Source organism: Neomonachus schauinslandi, chromosome 13 (genome assembly GCF_002201575.2).
Source record: "Neomonachus schauinslandi chromosome 13, ASM220157v2, whole genome shotgun sequence".
Classification (NCBI taxonomy): domain Eukaryota; kingdom Metazoa; phylum Chordata; class Mammalia; order Carnivora; family Phocidae; genus Neomonachus; species Neomonachus schauinslandi.
The window spans coordinates 71,081,821-71,096,603 of record NC_058415.1 but is presented as its reverse complement, the minus strand read 5'-3'; the positions used below and the strand labels follow the sequence as shown (position 1 = coordinate 71,096,603).

Genomic DNA, 14,783 nt, shown 5'->3' with positions numbered 1-14,783 from the left:
AAATATGGTATGTTTAATATATATGATCTCAGTACATTGCATACATCTCTCTATGCCACATGTTTACACATAGGCAAACAAACTTTGTTTCAACTATCTTTCTATACATACTAATTTACAAGTCTGGAGAACCATTGCTATGGTCTGAGTGTTGGTGTCCCCTTCCGAATTCGTATGTTGAAATACCATTACCAAAGGTGGGTCCTTTGAGAGGTGACTAGGTCCTGAGGGTAGAGCACTCATAAAAGGGACCCCACAGAGCTCCCAGCTCCTTCCACCATGTGAGAATAGAAGTCTGTCCCCGAGAAGAGGGCCCTCACCCAGCCATGCCTGTGCCCTGATCTCCGACTTCCAGCCTCCAGAACTGTGAGCAATAAATTTCTGTTGTTTACAAGCCACCCCATCTGGGGAATTTTGTGATAGCAGCCCAAACAGACTGAGACATCCTAGGACCATATCTAAATTCAGTTTTAAATCTCCCTTATTTATGGCTAAGTTTCATCATATGCTGAGCCAGAGCAAGCAACGAGATCTGTTTTAAATAGCAGGGGAAATAATTGTACATTATACAGTATAGCTGCTTATCAAGGGCTTCCAGAAAAATTATTCTCACCCACAGAGAATGAATCAGATTTTGAGACAGTTTCAGATTTACTGAAATAGAGCTAGGGAACAATATAGGACAATGAGACTCTGGGAGAATATCACTGCTTTCAGGATGAAGACTTAAATCCTAACATGGCTACAGGGCTCTGCATGATCTTACCCCAACCTACTTCTCTACCTTCCTCCCAGAACACTCTGGCCCCCATCTGTGTGTGCATGGCTACTCACTGTAGCCACTCTGGCTTCTTTCTAGTTTGAGAAGGTGCTAACCTCTTCCCCACCACAAGGCCTTTTTCACATGTTGTTTCCTCTTGCTGGGATGTTCTTCCCTCCCACCTTTTTGCCTATTTACCTTTACTCAAAGGAGTCTTCTTCCAGGAAGCCGCCTCTGATTTCCCAGATTGAAAAGGGGCCCCTTGGGGTGCTTGGATGGCTCAGTCAGTTGAGTGTCCGACTCTTGATTTTAGCTCAGGTTGTGATCTCAGGGTCATTGGATCAAGCCTGAGTCAGGCTCTGCACCCAGCAGGGAGTCTGATGCTCCCTCTGCCCCTACCCCTGCTCATGCTCACTCTAGCACACACTCTCTCTCTAATAAATAAATAAAATCTTTAAAAAAAAAAGGAAAAGGGGCCCCTCATTTTATATTTGAATAGCACTCTATGGTTCTCCTTTCTGTTACCGCATGTTGCAACTTTCCATTTATTCCTGTTATGTAATTAAGACCTATTCCCTTATTAAGTTATGCACTCCGTGAGGGTAGCTCCAAGTCCTTGCTCACTGCTGGACCTGTCCCCAATATATGGGGTACCCAATGACTCGGTTGGCTAATTGGAGTAAATCACAATAGCCTTCCTTGATCAGCTGCATGAGTACCAAAGAATAGTATAGTACAAGGGTTACCTGAGTGTTTAGACCTTAAATCAACTGCACAATTCAGGAGAAAATCCTGGCTCTGCCACTTACTAGCTGTGGGGTTTGCGGCAACTTAATTCACATGATTGCGTCTCAGCTTTCTCATCTATAAAGTGAGCATAATAATTTGTATTTTATCGACTCCAAGTGGCCCTTGATTGTAAGACACCTCGTATACGATTGAAGAAAAACCTACCAATTAAGCTAGAACCCAATGTTTTCTTATCACTGAGGCTTTTTCCAAGCAAAACCAGCCCCTGTTCCATCGTAGGATGAGCCAAGCAGCATTTCCCAAAGAAGCTCTCCCCTATGCATGCCTCAACTGCTCCCTCCGCTATCTGGGAGACTTTCTTTCCTGTCACTGGCACCCATTCTGCAAGATGATCTTAGCAGCAGATGTCAACAGAATGTTTCAAGCAAGAACCAGGAAGCTGTTACAAATAACAAATAACTCAGCACATGCAGTAGCAACGCTCATAATTCAACTGAAATGCTGAAAACATAAACAGCCATGCCCAAGTGTGTATTGTAGACAATGTCCCCATCACTACCATACCCTGCAGACCGCACCTAGGAGAGACCATGGCTTCTAAGACACCCCTCAATTCCAGAGAAGTTAAGATGTGAAAAGAGGTACCTCGGCAAATTGATTGATTGATTGATTGATTGATTGATTGCATTCTGTGCTGCTTTTATTTTATGAAAAAGCTCATTTCAAATCTATGTGAAACTAAGTGGAACACAGTCTTAGTGAAGGAGGTCTGGTGGTCTCATTTACAAAAAACATATGGCCTCTGTCCTTTGGCCTTCCAGTTCCAGGAAGGGCACTTCAAACAGCTTCACATTTGCATGGTTTGGTGCCAGAGCCCAGGAACAGCTGCTGGCGTCCATTATTGGATGTCCTTCAGCCACCAGAGTATTGGTTCTCTTCAGCAGGTCATTCCTTGGTAAAGAAATCATTTCCACAAATGCTCCATCCCCTGGTTTTGGCTTAGGACTTAAACGTTTTCAGCCTCATCTCCATTAGTAGTTCTTGTCATCATGTGTGATCAGTACAGTGTGACAGACCTGCATCCATCCTTTCAGCAAGGTCACCTTCACAGCCAGTGTCTTCCTCAAGCTCCTGAAGAGAAGCTGCAGATTCTGGGCTTCCATCGTCAGCTATGACACCTGCGGGGAGTTCTAGGCATCAGCCTCCCCACTGGTGGCTGGAACGGCTTTGCCGGATACATTCATCACGAAGAGTGAGTTCTTTGCAGCCATGGAACCACCCCACACCACCAGTTGACTGTCCTCTCCTGGTGTGTGTTTCACGGTGTCCCAGCCTCTTGCTGTACCAGTAAGGAGCCATGTGAGTTGTTTTTCCCAAGCTTGACCCATTTTCCTTCTGAAATGAACTCCCCTGAAATAATAGACTGGTGGGTATTTTGAGACCAAGCCATCAGTTCTTGGTTTTTCATTTTCACACTAGTCAGTCTTTATAGTCTTCGGACAGGAAGTTCATGCCCCAGGTGTGGGGTTCGGGGAAGGGTATGCCTTTGGGAACGGGGACAAGAGAAGAGACGACAAGGCTGAGGCAGCAGTCTGAGGAGATGCAGTGCTTCTGCTTTGAGATCTTAGGTTGTTTGAGAAGCGTGTTAGCATATATGAAGCGGAGGGCATATTCGTGTGAAATCCTGGGCAGGCAATAACGAATCGTGATACTATGGCCTCTGCCAAGCAGTCTGTTAGCCACAGTGTCCTTCCCTTGGGCCCCTTGGGAAGTACGAGGCCAGCTAACCTTGCACGGACTCAGACTCAGCATAGCCCTCGGGCGAACCCATCCTTTCATTCACTGTAGCAATGGAAACAATCAAGAGCCAGGAGAAATTCAGGCTTTTTCAATTTTGTGGTCTTTGGAATTACAGCTCCCCACAAGAACTCTAAGTAAGGGCCATAACGGCCAGGAGTTCCGACTGCTCGTTCCCTGCCGTAATCCCAGTAGCCAGGTCAGTGCTTGGCACTTAGCAGGTACTTTGTAGGTTTAGTTGAATGAATGGGCGAAGAACCCCTTAGATATTTACTAGAGTTTAACTATGGTGATATGAGCAGGACTCATAGCTGAGTCAAATGTAAAAAAGGCTTTAGTCCTCTGCGGTCCCCTTTTCTATGGCAGCCTTTAAAATATCGCAGTTTTATGGGGCAATTTTAATGGAAATAAACCTAGTAAGTTAAAGTTATATAATTAATTCTATTCAGCCTCCATTGTAATTACTTACTGATCTGAGGCTGCTCGTGGAACACCTGGCGAACAGTGAAAGAAAAACAGCAGCAGGTGTTTGGACTTAGTTTGTGCTTGCTAACTAATTAGATGAGGATTTTTCCCCTGGAAATCCTAAGCAGTTTTCATCTGGTTCAAAAATTGAAAGTTGGAACCCAGGGGCCTCAGCCAACTGTTTATCCTTTCTTGCTTCTGGACTAGAAGACATTCTTTTTTTTTTTTTTTTTAAGATTTTATTTATTTATTTGACAGAGAGAGAGACAGCGAGAGAGGGAACACAAGCAGGGGGAGAGGGAGAGGGAGAAGCAGGCCTCCCGCGGAGCAGGGAGCCTGATGCGGGGCTCGATCCCCAGGACCCTGGGATCATGACCTGAGCTGAAGGCAGACGCTTAATGACTGAGCCATCCAGGCGCCCCTGGACTAGAAGACATTCTGTCATCAAGATGCTTTTACATAGGACTGATCTTATGCATTAGAAGTCAGTTTTGTAGTTTGCCTCAGCTTTCTGATGATGCCAGATCTTACGCAGTGCATCCAGAGCACCACCTGGAATCAGGCTGGCATGTTACTTAACCTTTCTGTGCTCCAGTTTCAAAATCTGTAAAATGGGGATAATGATAGTATTTACCTCACTAGATTATCATGAGGATTAAGCAAATAAACAATGCCTTGGACATGATAACTGCCATGTGTTTTTCGAATAAATCCTTAAAGTTAACTGTCATTTCCAATATGTTAGTTCCCAATAAAATTGGTGTCAATAATTGATTATATGATAACTTGGGCATATGATGGGAGTTATTATAAAAAGATTGATATACGTGCCTCATAAAAATTAAGAAGGTAGCTCCTAAATAAAGGTGTGGTGTGGTCAAGGGTTGTTTCGGTGGAGTGTGTCGGCTAAGGCTTTTGACAGCGTGCAAGCGAAATTCGCTCTGGTTACCTGACACAAAACCACTGGGGAGGCCTCCAGAATCAAGCCTCAGAAAGGACTGGAATCAGGCATTTCCAGGGATATCAAGAGCCTGGACCCATGAATGGTCCCTTTAGGAGTGATTCCAGTGAGTCTCCCTCTTGCATCACTCCCTAGAGAGCTACGTTCTTTGAGAGAGTTTGGTCTGAAGTCACATGCCCACCCTTGGGCCTCAGGGTAGGAGCAGATGTGGCACCTGGATGACTGGTCCCAACGGGATGACATGAAATGGGGGGGAGAGAGTATCCTAAAGAAAAGCCGGGTGTCATCACCCAAAGAGGGGGGGAGGGTTGCTAGGCAGGCCAAAGAAGCAGCTGTCCACCTCATGAAGAAAGAAAGAGGGTGGGAAATGTTTTCCGAAATCTTGCTTATGTTTGTACTGCTGGCCCTTCCAGGAATTTAAATGTTTCTCTCTTCAGAGGGTACTCCCCGAGAGGCTGGCTCATCCTCAGGGCATTCATGCAAAAAGAGCAAGAATCTGGCACTAATCATAAACCACTTCTCTCCCTGGCTTAATGAAGCTGCTCTCTAGTTGTTTGTGTTGCATTAATTTAAATACTAATCTTTGCCTCACAATTTCATAATAGCAATAATTTCTAGTTCAATCAAAACACATTATGCTGAGCTTTCAGAATTCAACAAATAACAAGCTTACAAAACTGGCTCGCATATTCATGAATCCTTCTTTTTCAGTTGGGTTGTTTTTGGCTATAAGTACGAGAACCCCCGACTTGATGTTGCTTAAGCCAAACAAAAATGTCTTGGTGCCCAGAACTGAATGTCCAGTTGTAGGACAGGCGTCAGGGGACTGAATCCAGTGGTTCCAACTCGACTTCTCTGCGGGTGCCATGAGGCTTTCTGCTTTTTTTTCTCTCTCTGTTCTTTATCTCGGGCTGGAAGCAAGATGGCGCAGGATTTTCAGGCCTCTCCAGCACCCAAAACAATAACCGGAGGAAGATGAGATCATTTTTTAACGTAAGTCTCAGGAATAAGGTAACTTTCCCTAGAATCTTCTAGTGCTTTCCTCTCATCTCCTTGATCCAGACTGGATCACATGGCCAATCCTGCAAAAGTCCTTGTGGCCAAGAGCATACCCTATGCTAACTGGCTTAGATCTGGGTTCTTGAACCAGTCACTAGCAAAGAGAATTATATTATCCTGCCTGGCCCCCAACTCACCGGCCATTAGACAATGAAAAAGAGGAGGAATTTATGTTAAAGAAAAATAGAGTAGGCCTTGATCTTTTTTTCTCCCCCAGTATCTGAACCTCACTACCGCCCCCCTCCATGTCTGAGGAATTTGAGACTTAGTGGAAGACAGAGGCCGCTTTCCACAAACAATGGAGACACCATCAGCTCTCTGACCTTCCTCAAAGGCGGAGCAGGGGCATGGAACAGAGGCTCCGCCGATCACACATAACTGTTTCAGTGAGGTTCATTTTGGAACCCATGAGGCCAAGAGCCAGTAATGGCCTGAAAAATCTGTTTGAGTGGTTATGGTGGCTGGTTTCCAAGGACAGAGGTGGCAATAGCACATACATTTAGTAGAGGGTTGCCAGGTTCAGCAAATGAGAGTGCAATTAAATTTGAATTTCAGAAAAAAAAAAACCCAAATAACTTTTAGTATAATTTTTTCAGTCTATTTCAAATATTGCATGCAACACAGTTACACTTTTAAAAACTCATGCATTCTTTCCTTAAAATTCAAACTTAACTAGGCATCCTGTTTTATCCAACTATAATCCAGTGGCATCGGAGTGCTCAGTGGCAATGGCAAGAGGGTCCTCAACCAGAGGGTTTGTGGCTGGTTTTGGGTTGTGGTCCATGCTGCGACCCCCACCCCCCTTGCTCCTGCTCAGTTTCCAAGCCGCCTTCTGCATCATCACCAGAAATTCTGTGAGAATCAATCGTATGGCGTAAGTTTCAGTTGCTTGCAACTGTGAACTAGCATCACACAAACCTCAACATCCATTACAAAAATTTGAAACTGTCCTTTAGCATTGATATCAGGATGAGAGACAAAGAGGAAAAGGAACGTTTTTAAAGCAGAAACAGCATGGTACTGTCTTCTGCGGTCTGGGCCCTAAGGAACTTGGGTTTGGTTTTTTTTTTTAGAAGCTTCTGCTTTATCAGTGGCTTAAGGAATTTCACAAAATGCCTCCTGCTTCGACTGACCTAAGCGTGAAATGGAAACAATCCTGCAATGTTAGATGAATTAAAAATTAAGGAGTACAAAGTTCTGGCATAGACAACATCTTTCCCTTATTATAAGGACTCTTCCTTTCCTTTAGCCTATCGCGACTGATACAACTAAATTCTTCTCGTATAAATAATCACCCTATTATTAAGTTTAATAATATGAACACATTGAAAACCTGTAACATGAAATGCATTATTAATACTTTTTGGCTCCTACATTCTATTGTATTCCTAGTCACCTTCTTTCTTTCCCAGAACAATATGTTTCCTCTTGGGGATCAGGGGCCGATGCTGATTTCCTGCTTGTCATTGAGTCATATAATGAAGCAATTTAATTACACTAATGGTTATAAACTGGAAACACTGCCCTTCTTTCTTCTCTAGATATGAAAGAAGCATCTTGGTTCCAGATCATGAAATTTGTATCTTGCACACATGCCAGGGGATACTGGGTCTCTTGGGCTACTGGCTTATTAAGTGATGATAAAGGTTGTTGAACTTGATGTTTAGATGCTGGACACAGCCTCCCTGGCCTTTTCCAGCTTATTCCCTCGCAGCTGGAGCTGCTGTCATGGCTCTAGAAGCCGAATCTGAAGCAAAGATTCTCTTAACAATTGATCATTTTAGACATGCACAGACTACAAAAGGGGTGGTGAGTTTTTGGTGTGGTTTTTTTTTTTTTTTTTTTTTTTTTTGTACCCAGGGTCCATCCCTCTTTTTTGCACAGAGAAATACAGCCCCCACAATAGGAAATTTAAGAGGGACAGTAAAATCACAGCCTGCCATCCTGAAGAAGCTGAGTGGTCCCTGAAGATTCCTTCTATGGGATCCTATTTCTCATTGTCCAGTCTAGCCAAAGTGGTGGAGCATGTGACCTTGGCCTGGTCCCATATGTGATCATAATGACTAGTCCTCTCAACCACAACCAAGGGGACACAATAAAACCTGGACTGGGGCTCCTGAGGAAGGAAAAAATTTGCCCTTTTTCCCTGGATTTGAAGTGATAGTAATTTAGGTTTGGAACTGCAACAACCAAACTGCTACCACAGTAAAGAGGCTTGTCTGAAAATAGGGCAAAGCAGAAGTTGTAGACCCAAAGATAAAAGAGAAACTAGGTCCTGGTGACATCCCTTGACCTCCTTCATCGTTTCTATGCCAGACCTACCCCTAGAATTGCCAAAGTCCTCTTTCTAGGTCAGTTTGTTTCCTAGGTCAGTTTGGTCACTTGGAATAGACGGAGTTCTAGTTGATACAGTGGGGTCTGTCCCCCCCTCCACCCCGCACTTGCAAATGTGAGACTGTCCAGAATGAACAACAGAAGCAACTCTGGGACCACACTTTATTGTTTTTGTTTTTTCCTGAAGGACATGATGTGTTCCAAACCCAGAGAGTTTACACGATAGATTAGCTTTTTATTCAGCCACCTTGCAGGTCATGCTTTGTTTCATTATGTGTTTGGTGGTCAAACCACATTTTCTATCAAGAGCCCATGATGTGTTCTAAAACCAGAGAGTTTACACGATAGATTACCTTCTTATGCAGCCACCTTGCAGGTCATGTTTTGTTTCATTACGTGTTTGGGGTCAAACCACATTTTCTACTAAGAGCTCATGGTTTGTCTTTATGTGGGAATGGTTAAAAGTTAAATGTGATTATATCTGTTTGGGGTCTATGAATGATTTTGATAATAATGTTCAATACGTGTTATTTCATAAAACCCTGCCCTCAACTCAGGATTAAATGGAATTGACTCACTGGTCTGTTTGGTCTGTTTGAGCAGAGGTGGGACAGTGCTAGATGACATGTTTCAGTTATCAGATTTCTAATAGTTTTCCAAATATGTTCCTGAGAAAAGGACCAAGTGTGAGTGACACTACAATAAATGTCCTGTGAATTAGAAAAGTGAAAAATCAAAGAGGAGAGAAAGCTCAATGTCTCTACAGTTGTTTTAAGAATTGTGTTAACGTGGTAATGATGCCATAACCTGCCAGTTTCGTATTAGAAAAAGTATTTGCTGGTTTCTACAATCATCAAGAAACTAGACAGAAAGGGTCCTGAAGTAAGTGGAGATGAAACCCCTATATCTCAGTCTTTGTATTTCCACAAGGAAATTTTGGCTCCCAAGAAGGTCTAATTATAACTGCACATCTGTTTTCCAATCCAGCATTTTTAGGAATAAAACTGATGTTTTGATCTTCATGGGTCTGACTCCTGTGTCCTCTTTCATGAGTTTGGAGTTGATCCCAAAGTGGGAACATTTTGGAGAGAGAAACTGAGGGAAGCATGATCCTGTGGCCATGGTCAGCGTTCGTGTTTTATTCAGGGGACGATGAAAAGATCATTGAAGGGTTTCCAGTAGAGTGACGTGCTCAGATTTTCATACTGTTGTGTGAAGAATGGAGTATAGGGAGCAAGAATGGTGGAAGGGAGATAGGTTACGAGGGTATGGCTGTGGTCCAGGTAAGGGATGGAGTGGTCGGAACCAGGAAGGTAGCAGTGGAAGGAGAAATGAAACTCCAAGTACTTTATTGGAGTAAAGATATCCTTTATGAGCAAAATAAAGATCACTTCGCATTTGGTGTACATTTACTTACAATGATACATTTTTAAGTTTCATTGTCTCTTCAATTCCCCTTTATTTCTGATAAACACTCTATTTCAAGGACTTACCCCTGCTTCCCTGGGAGAGAGTCATGATAGAACATGCTTCACAAACATGTGCCAAGTTACAATGATAAACAAAAGGTAAAGGCCAATTATCATGTAACAGTCTGACTGATAATGTGTTTACGTCCTGGCTTGTGACACTTTGACCGTGCCCTAAAAATTGTCATATCATAATAATCTTGAATGTGCTTATTGGACCACTTAATTACTTCTTTGTAGTCAAGTGATATCTAAATGGTTCTAGGATTTGACATCCTGTACAGCCATGTATTTCAATGGAACACTTCTTTTATGTGTTAAGGATCCAACCATGTACAACTCTTTTATGGGGTCAGTTTCGTTTCCTTAAAGTTTACCTGTTTGTAAGAATAATTGTGTGTAGTTGGATTGTTAATAGAGTGCTGCTGAATGACCTGGCATACCATACTTAGGTAAGGAGCAGATCATAAAAAATACGTACTTCCTGGTTGATTTGTGGTTACAGATTAGCAAGTTGTCCTCCCCACAAGAGTCAGGATCACCCTTGGTTAATGGCATTGGACAAAGATATTCTACTCCCATTAGCTTACACGTTTTGGAGAGATAAGTTTTCCAAAGTAAAATTACAGGAACTGGATTCACCCAGCTTCTGTGAAAAGGGTTTTATTTCTTTTTCTTTCCTTTTTTTTTTTTTAGAATTTGCAGAACATATTTATTTATATAAGATGATTTTGTGAAGTCAGAATAGATATCCTTATCCCAATTTTGTTTTATTCTTCAATGGCTTTTAGTATATTCACAAAGTTGTATGATCATCCTATTATCTAATTCCAGAACATATTCGAGACTTAAAAGAAACAAAAAAACAAAACAAAACAAAAAACAAAAAAACACCATCCATACCCCTTGGAAGTTCCCCCAGCTCCTGGAAACCACTCACTTACTAGCTCTATGAATTTGCTTATTCTGGACATTTCAGACAAATGGAATCATTCAATATGTAGCCTTTTCTGGCTGGCTTCTTTCTCTGGGCATGTTTTCAAGGTTCATCTATATTGTGGCATGCATCATAACTTTACTCCATTTTATGGCCAAATAATATTCCATTGTGTGGATACACTACATTTTGTTATCCATCAGTTGGTGGACATTTGGGTTGTTCCTACATTTTAGCTATAAAGAATAATGCCGCTATGAACATTCATGTATGTGCAAGTTTTGGTGTGCACGTGTATTATTAACTTTGTTGCGTATACACCTAGAAGTGGAATTGCTAGATCATATGGTAACTCTATGTTTAACTTATGAGGAATCGCCAAACTGTTTTTCATAGCAACTGTGCCATTTTCATTCCCACCAGCAGTGTGTGAGCCTTCCAGTCTCCCCACGTCCTCACCAACACTCGTTCTTGTCTTTTATATAGCAGTCTTTGTGCGTGTAGTTTGTCCTAGTAGTTTTGATTTGTATTTCCCTAATGATTAATGATATTGAACATATTTTCTTGTGCTTATTGCCCATTTGTATATCCCCTTTGGAGAAATGTCTATTCGAATGCTTTGCCAATTTTTTTAATGAGTTGTTTTTTCACTGTTGAGTTGTAAGAGTTCTTTATATATTTTAAAATCAGGTCCCTTCTCATATATATGATTTACAAATATTTTTCTCCACTCTGTAGGTTATCTTTTCACTTTCTTGGGTGTCCTTTGAGGCACAATTTTTTTTTAAATTTTGATGAAATCCAATTTATCTCATCTTTTTGGTTGATTGTTCTTTTGGTGTCATACCTATGAAATCATGGCCTAATCCAAGGACACAGAAATTTATGTTTCCTTCTAATAGTTTTATAGTTTTAGTTCTTACATTTAGATCTTTGATCCATTTTGAGTGAATATTTGTGAACTGTGTAAGGTATGGGTCCAACCTCATTCTTTTTGCCTGTGGATATGCAATTGTCCCTAGCACCATTTATTGAAGATACTATCCTTTTCCTGTGGATGGGCTTGTACTCTTGTTGAAAATCAACTCCACATAAATAAATAAACCCATGTTTATTTCTGGACTCTCAATTCTGTCCTATTGATCTATATGTCTGTCTTTATGCAAGTACCACACTGTTTTGAATATTGTAGCTTTGTAGTGAGTTTTGAAATTAGACAGTGTAAGTCCTCCAACTTTGTTCTTTTCAAGATTGTTTTGGCTATTTTATGTCCCTTGGATTTCCACATAAACTTTAGGAACAGCTTGTCTACCTCAGCAAAAAAAGGCACCTGGGATTTTGACAGGGATTTTATTCAATCTACAGATCATTTGGGGAAGTATTAACACCTTAATAATATTGTCTTCCAGTCCATAAACATGGGCTGTCTTTCCATTTATTTAACATTTTAATTCCTTTTAATGAGGTTTTGCAATTTTCGTTGTACAAGTCTTATATTTCTTTTATTAAATTTACATACAAGTAATTCATTCTTTTTGAATTTTGTATGTTGAATCAAATCCTACATCCTTGCTAAACTTGCTTATTCTAATAGTCTTTAGGATCTTTGGGAGTTTCTATATATAAGACCATGTCATCTGCCAAGAGAGTTTTACTTCTTCCTTTCCAATCCAGATGCCTTTTATTTTTTTTTTCTTAAGTGGTCTGGCTAGGAACCCACAGTACAATGTTGAATAGAATCAGTGTGCATTTGGTGTGACCAGATGACCTCTTTGAACCTTAATTTTCTTCTCTGTACGATGGGAAGAATCGTATCTATTTCCTAGGGGCTGTTGAGAAGAATGATGCAAGATACCTTGCTCCAGACTTGGCACTTAATGACTGTTCCACATGTGTATAGTTATTCCCTTTCCTTTGATTATCTCCTCTACTATAGTATTTTGAGCTCCCTATTTTATATCACATACCATGTTCCTATCTCAACTCTCTTGCTAGACAGTCTTCAAGCCCCCCCCCCCCCCCGCTCCCCACACCAAGGACTGTTATTACTTATTTATTTAATTTCAGCATATATGACATGCAATGTCACATCAGTGTCAGGTGTATAACAGTGATTCCATACATCATGACCTGCTTACCACAAGTGTAGTTGCCATCTGTTACCATGCAATGCTATTACAATATTATTGACTATATTCCCTATGCTGTGCCCTTTATTCCTTGTGACTCATTCATTCCATAACTGGAAGCCTGGATCTGCCACTCCCCTTCACCCGTTTTGCCCATCCTTCCAACCTCCTCTGCTCTGGCAACCATCAGTTTGTTCTCTGTATGTATAGGTCTGATTCTGCTTTTTGTTTATTCATTTGTTGTGTTTTTTAGATTCCACATATAAGTGAAATCATATGGAATGTCCAACAGTCTCTGTCTGACTTATTTCACTTAGCATAAGATGGACCCTCTGGGTCCATCTGTGTTGTTGCAAATGGCAAGGTCTCATCCTTTATTATGGCTGAGTTAATATTACATTGTGTGCATATGTGTGTGTGTGTGTGTGTACATTTTTTAAATTAATTCATCTATCCATGGGCACTTGGGCTGCTTCCATATCTTGGCTATTAGAATTAATGGGGCAATAAACAGAGAAGTGCATATATCTTTTCAAATTAGTGTTTTCATTTTCTTTGGGTAAATACCTAGCAGTGGAATTACTGGATCATATGGTATATCTATTTTTAAAATTTTGAGGAACCTCCATACTGTTTTCCATAGTGGCTGTACCAATCACAGTCTTCAAGCTTAACTAATGCTAGCTTCCTCTGAAGATGCCAGGGCAGTCTATCAAATCTTAGTGTTAAGATGCAGATTCCAGAGATCTACCCCAAACGATTGTTTTTCCATGTGTCTGGATGTGGCCCAGGAATCTACAGTGTCATCAAGTACCCCCAGCTATGCTGAATGGGATGGTCAAGGGCCACACTTAGGGAAAGCTATGACCTGACAAAAGCTTACTTTAGAAAACTTAGAGCTGCATTTTCTTCAAATTTGGACCTGTACAAAGACAGCAACCCTAGTTCTCCAGGCCCCCAGGGAGCCTCAGATGGAGCTGACCCAGAAACGTGATACAAGTTCATCACCCACGCTCCTTGTTTCTGTTCTTTTTGACAATGTGGATGTATCATTTTTGCCTGTCCAGCATCCATTTCCCCTTTCTTTGCTAATCCTCTGGATTTTCCACATTCCTAGTCCAAATGGTTCAAGCCAGGCTGATGCCCTTCCTCCCCAACCCCAACTCAAGTCAGTGAAAGTCAGCCTCCAGGACATTTACTAGAACAAAGGAGAGGAAAGCTTTTCCTCCAGGGATTGGAGGATGGTAGGAACCTAAGGCTGGCGCTGCTTGGGTTAGTCTCACATAAGATGGAGAGCCCACTGAGAATGAAACAGTAAAGATGGTGCTGTGACATCTTTAGCCCTCTGGAGTTCTTGGTAATATGAGTCACTAATTCTCTTTTTGGTGTGAGTCAGTTTGAGTTGGAATTTCTTCTTACAGCTGGGAGTTCTGATATGCAGAACCAACCCCTCAAATGGAGGCCTTGACGTCATCCTGTCTCTACTCTTCTCTCACTACCTCTGTGCCCAAACAAATCTTCCCTCAGTGGGCTGTCCCAAACAATACCCCTGCACCTCACTTTCCTCGCAGAATGTCACCTCCTTGCCACAATGGGACACAAGTTTCCCATGTCCCTATAGGTGGGGGGCCTTGCTCTTTAGGGCCAGGTCTAGCCCACTTTTCTTCTACCCTTTGGGGCAGAAATCCTTTTCTTTTGAGAGTCATGTTATAGAGCTCACTGTTCATTACCGATTTCCTGATTACTTAATTCACTTAGGACTCTGACACCTGTTTTATAGTCTCTCCTTCCACCTCTGCCGTCATTCCAGAGGGATTTCACCATTCCATTTAATAGCCTGTAATCACAGCTCATAAGCATTTACTGTGTACCAGGCATAGTTCTAAGTAGCTTACATATATTTTGGCTCACTCAACCCTTATAACAGCATGAAGTATTACTAGCCCCATTTTATAGACGAGGAAACTGAGGCACAGAAAGGCTATTTAGACTTTTCTAGAGTTCCCCAGCTACTAAGTGGTAGAGTGGGGATGAGAACAAGGAGTCTAATTGCAGAGTCTGGGCTCTTAACATACATGCTAGCCTCCCAGTTCCCTTTTCTCTAAAATTTTAGCATCCCCCA

General features: G+C 41.7%; 1 pseudogene; it reads right to left on the bottom strand.

Annotated features, from left to right (window-relative positions):
• Window positions 1-2,292: 2,292 nt before the first annotated feature.
• On the bottom strand, window positions 2,293-2,869 carry LOC110581697 (annotated as a pseudogene).
• Window positions 2,870-14,783: the final 11,914 nt, after the last annotated feature.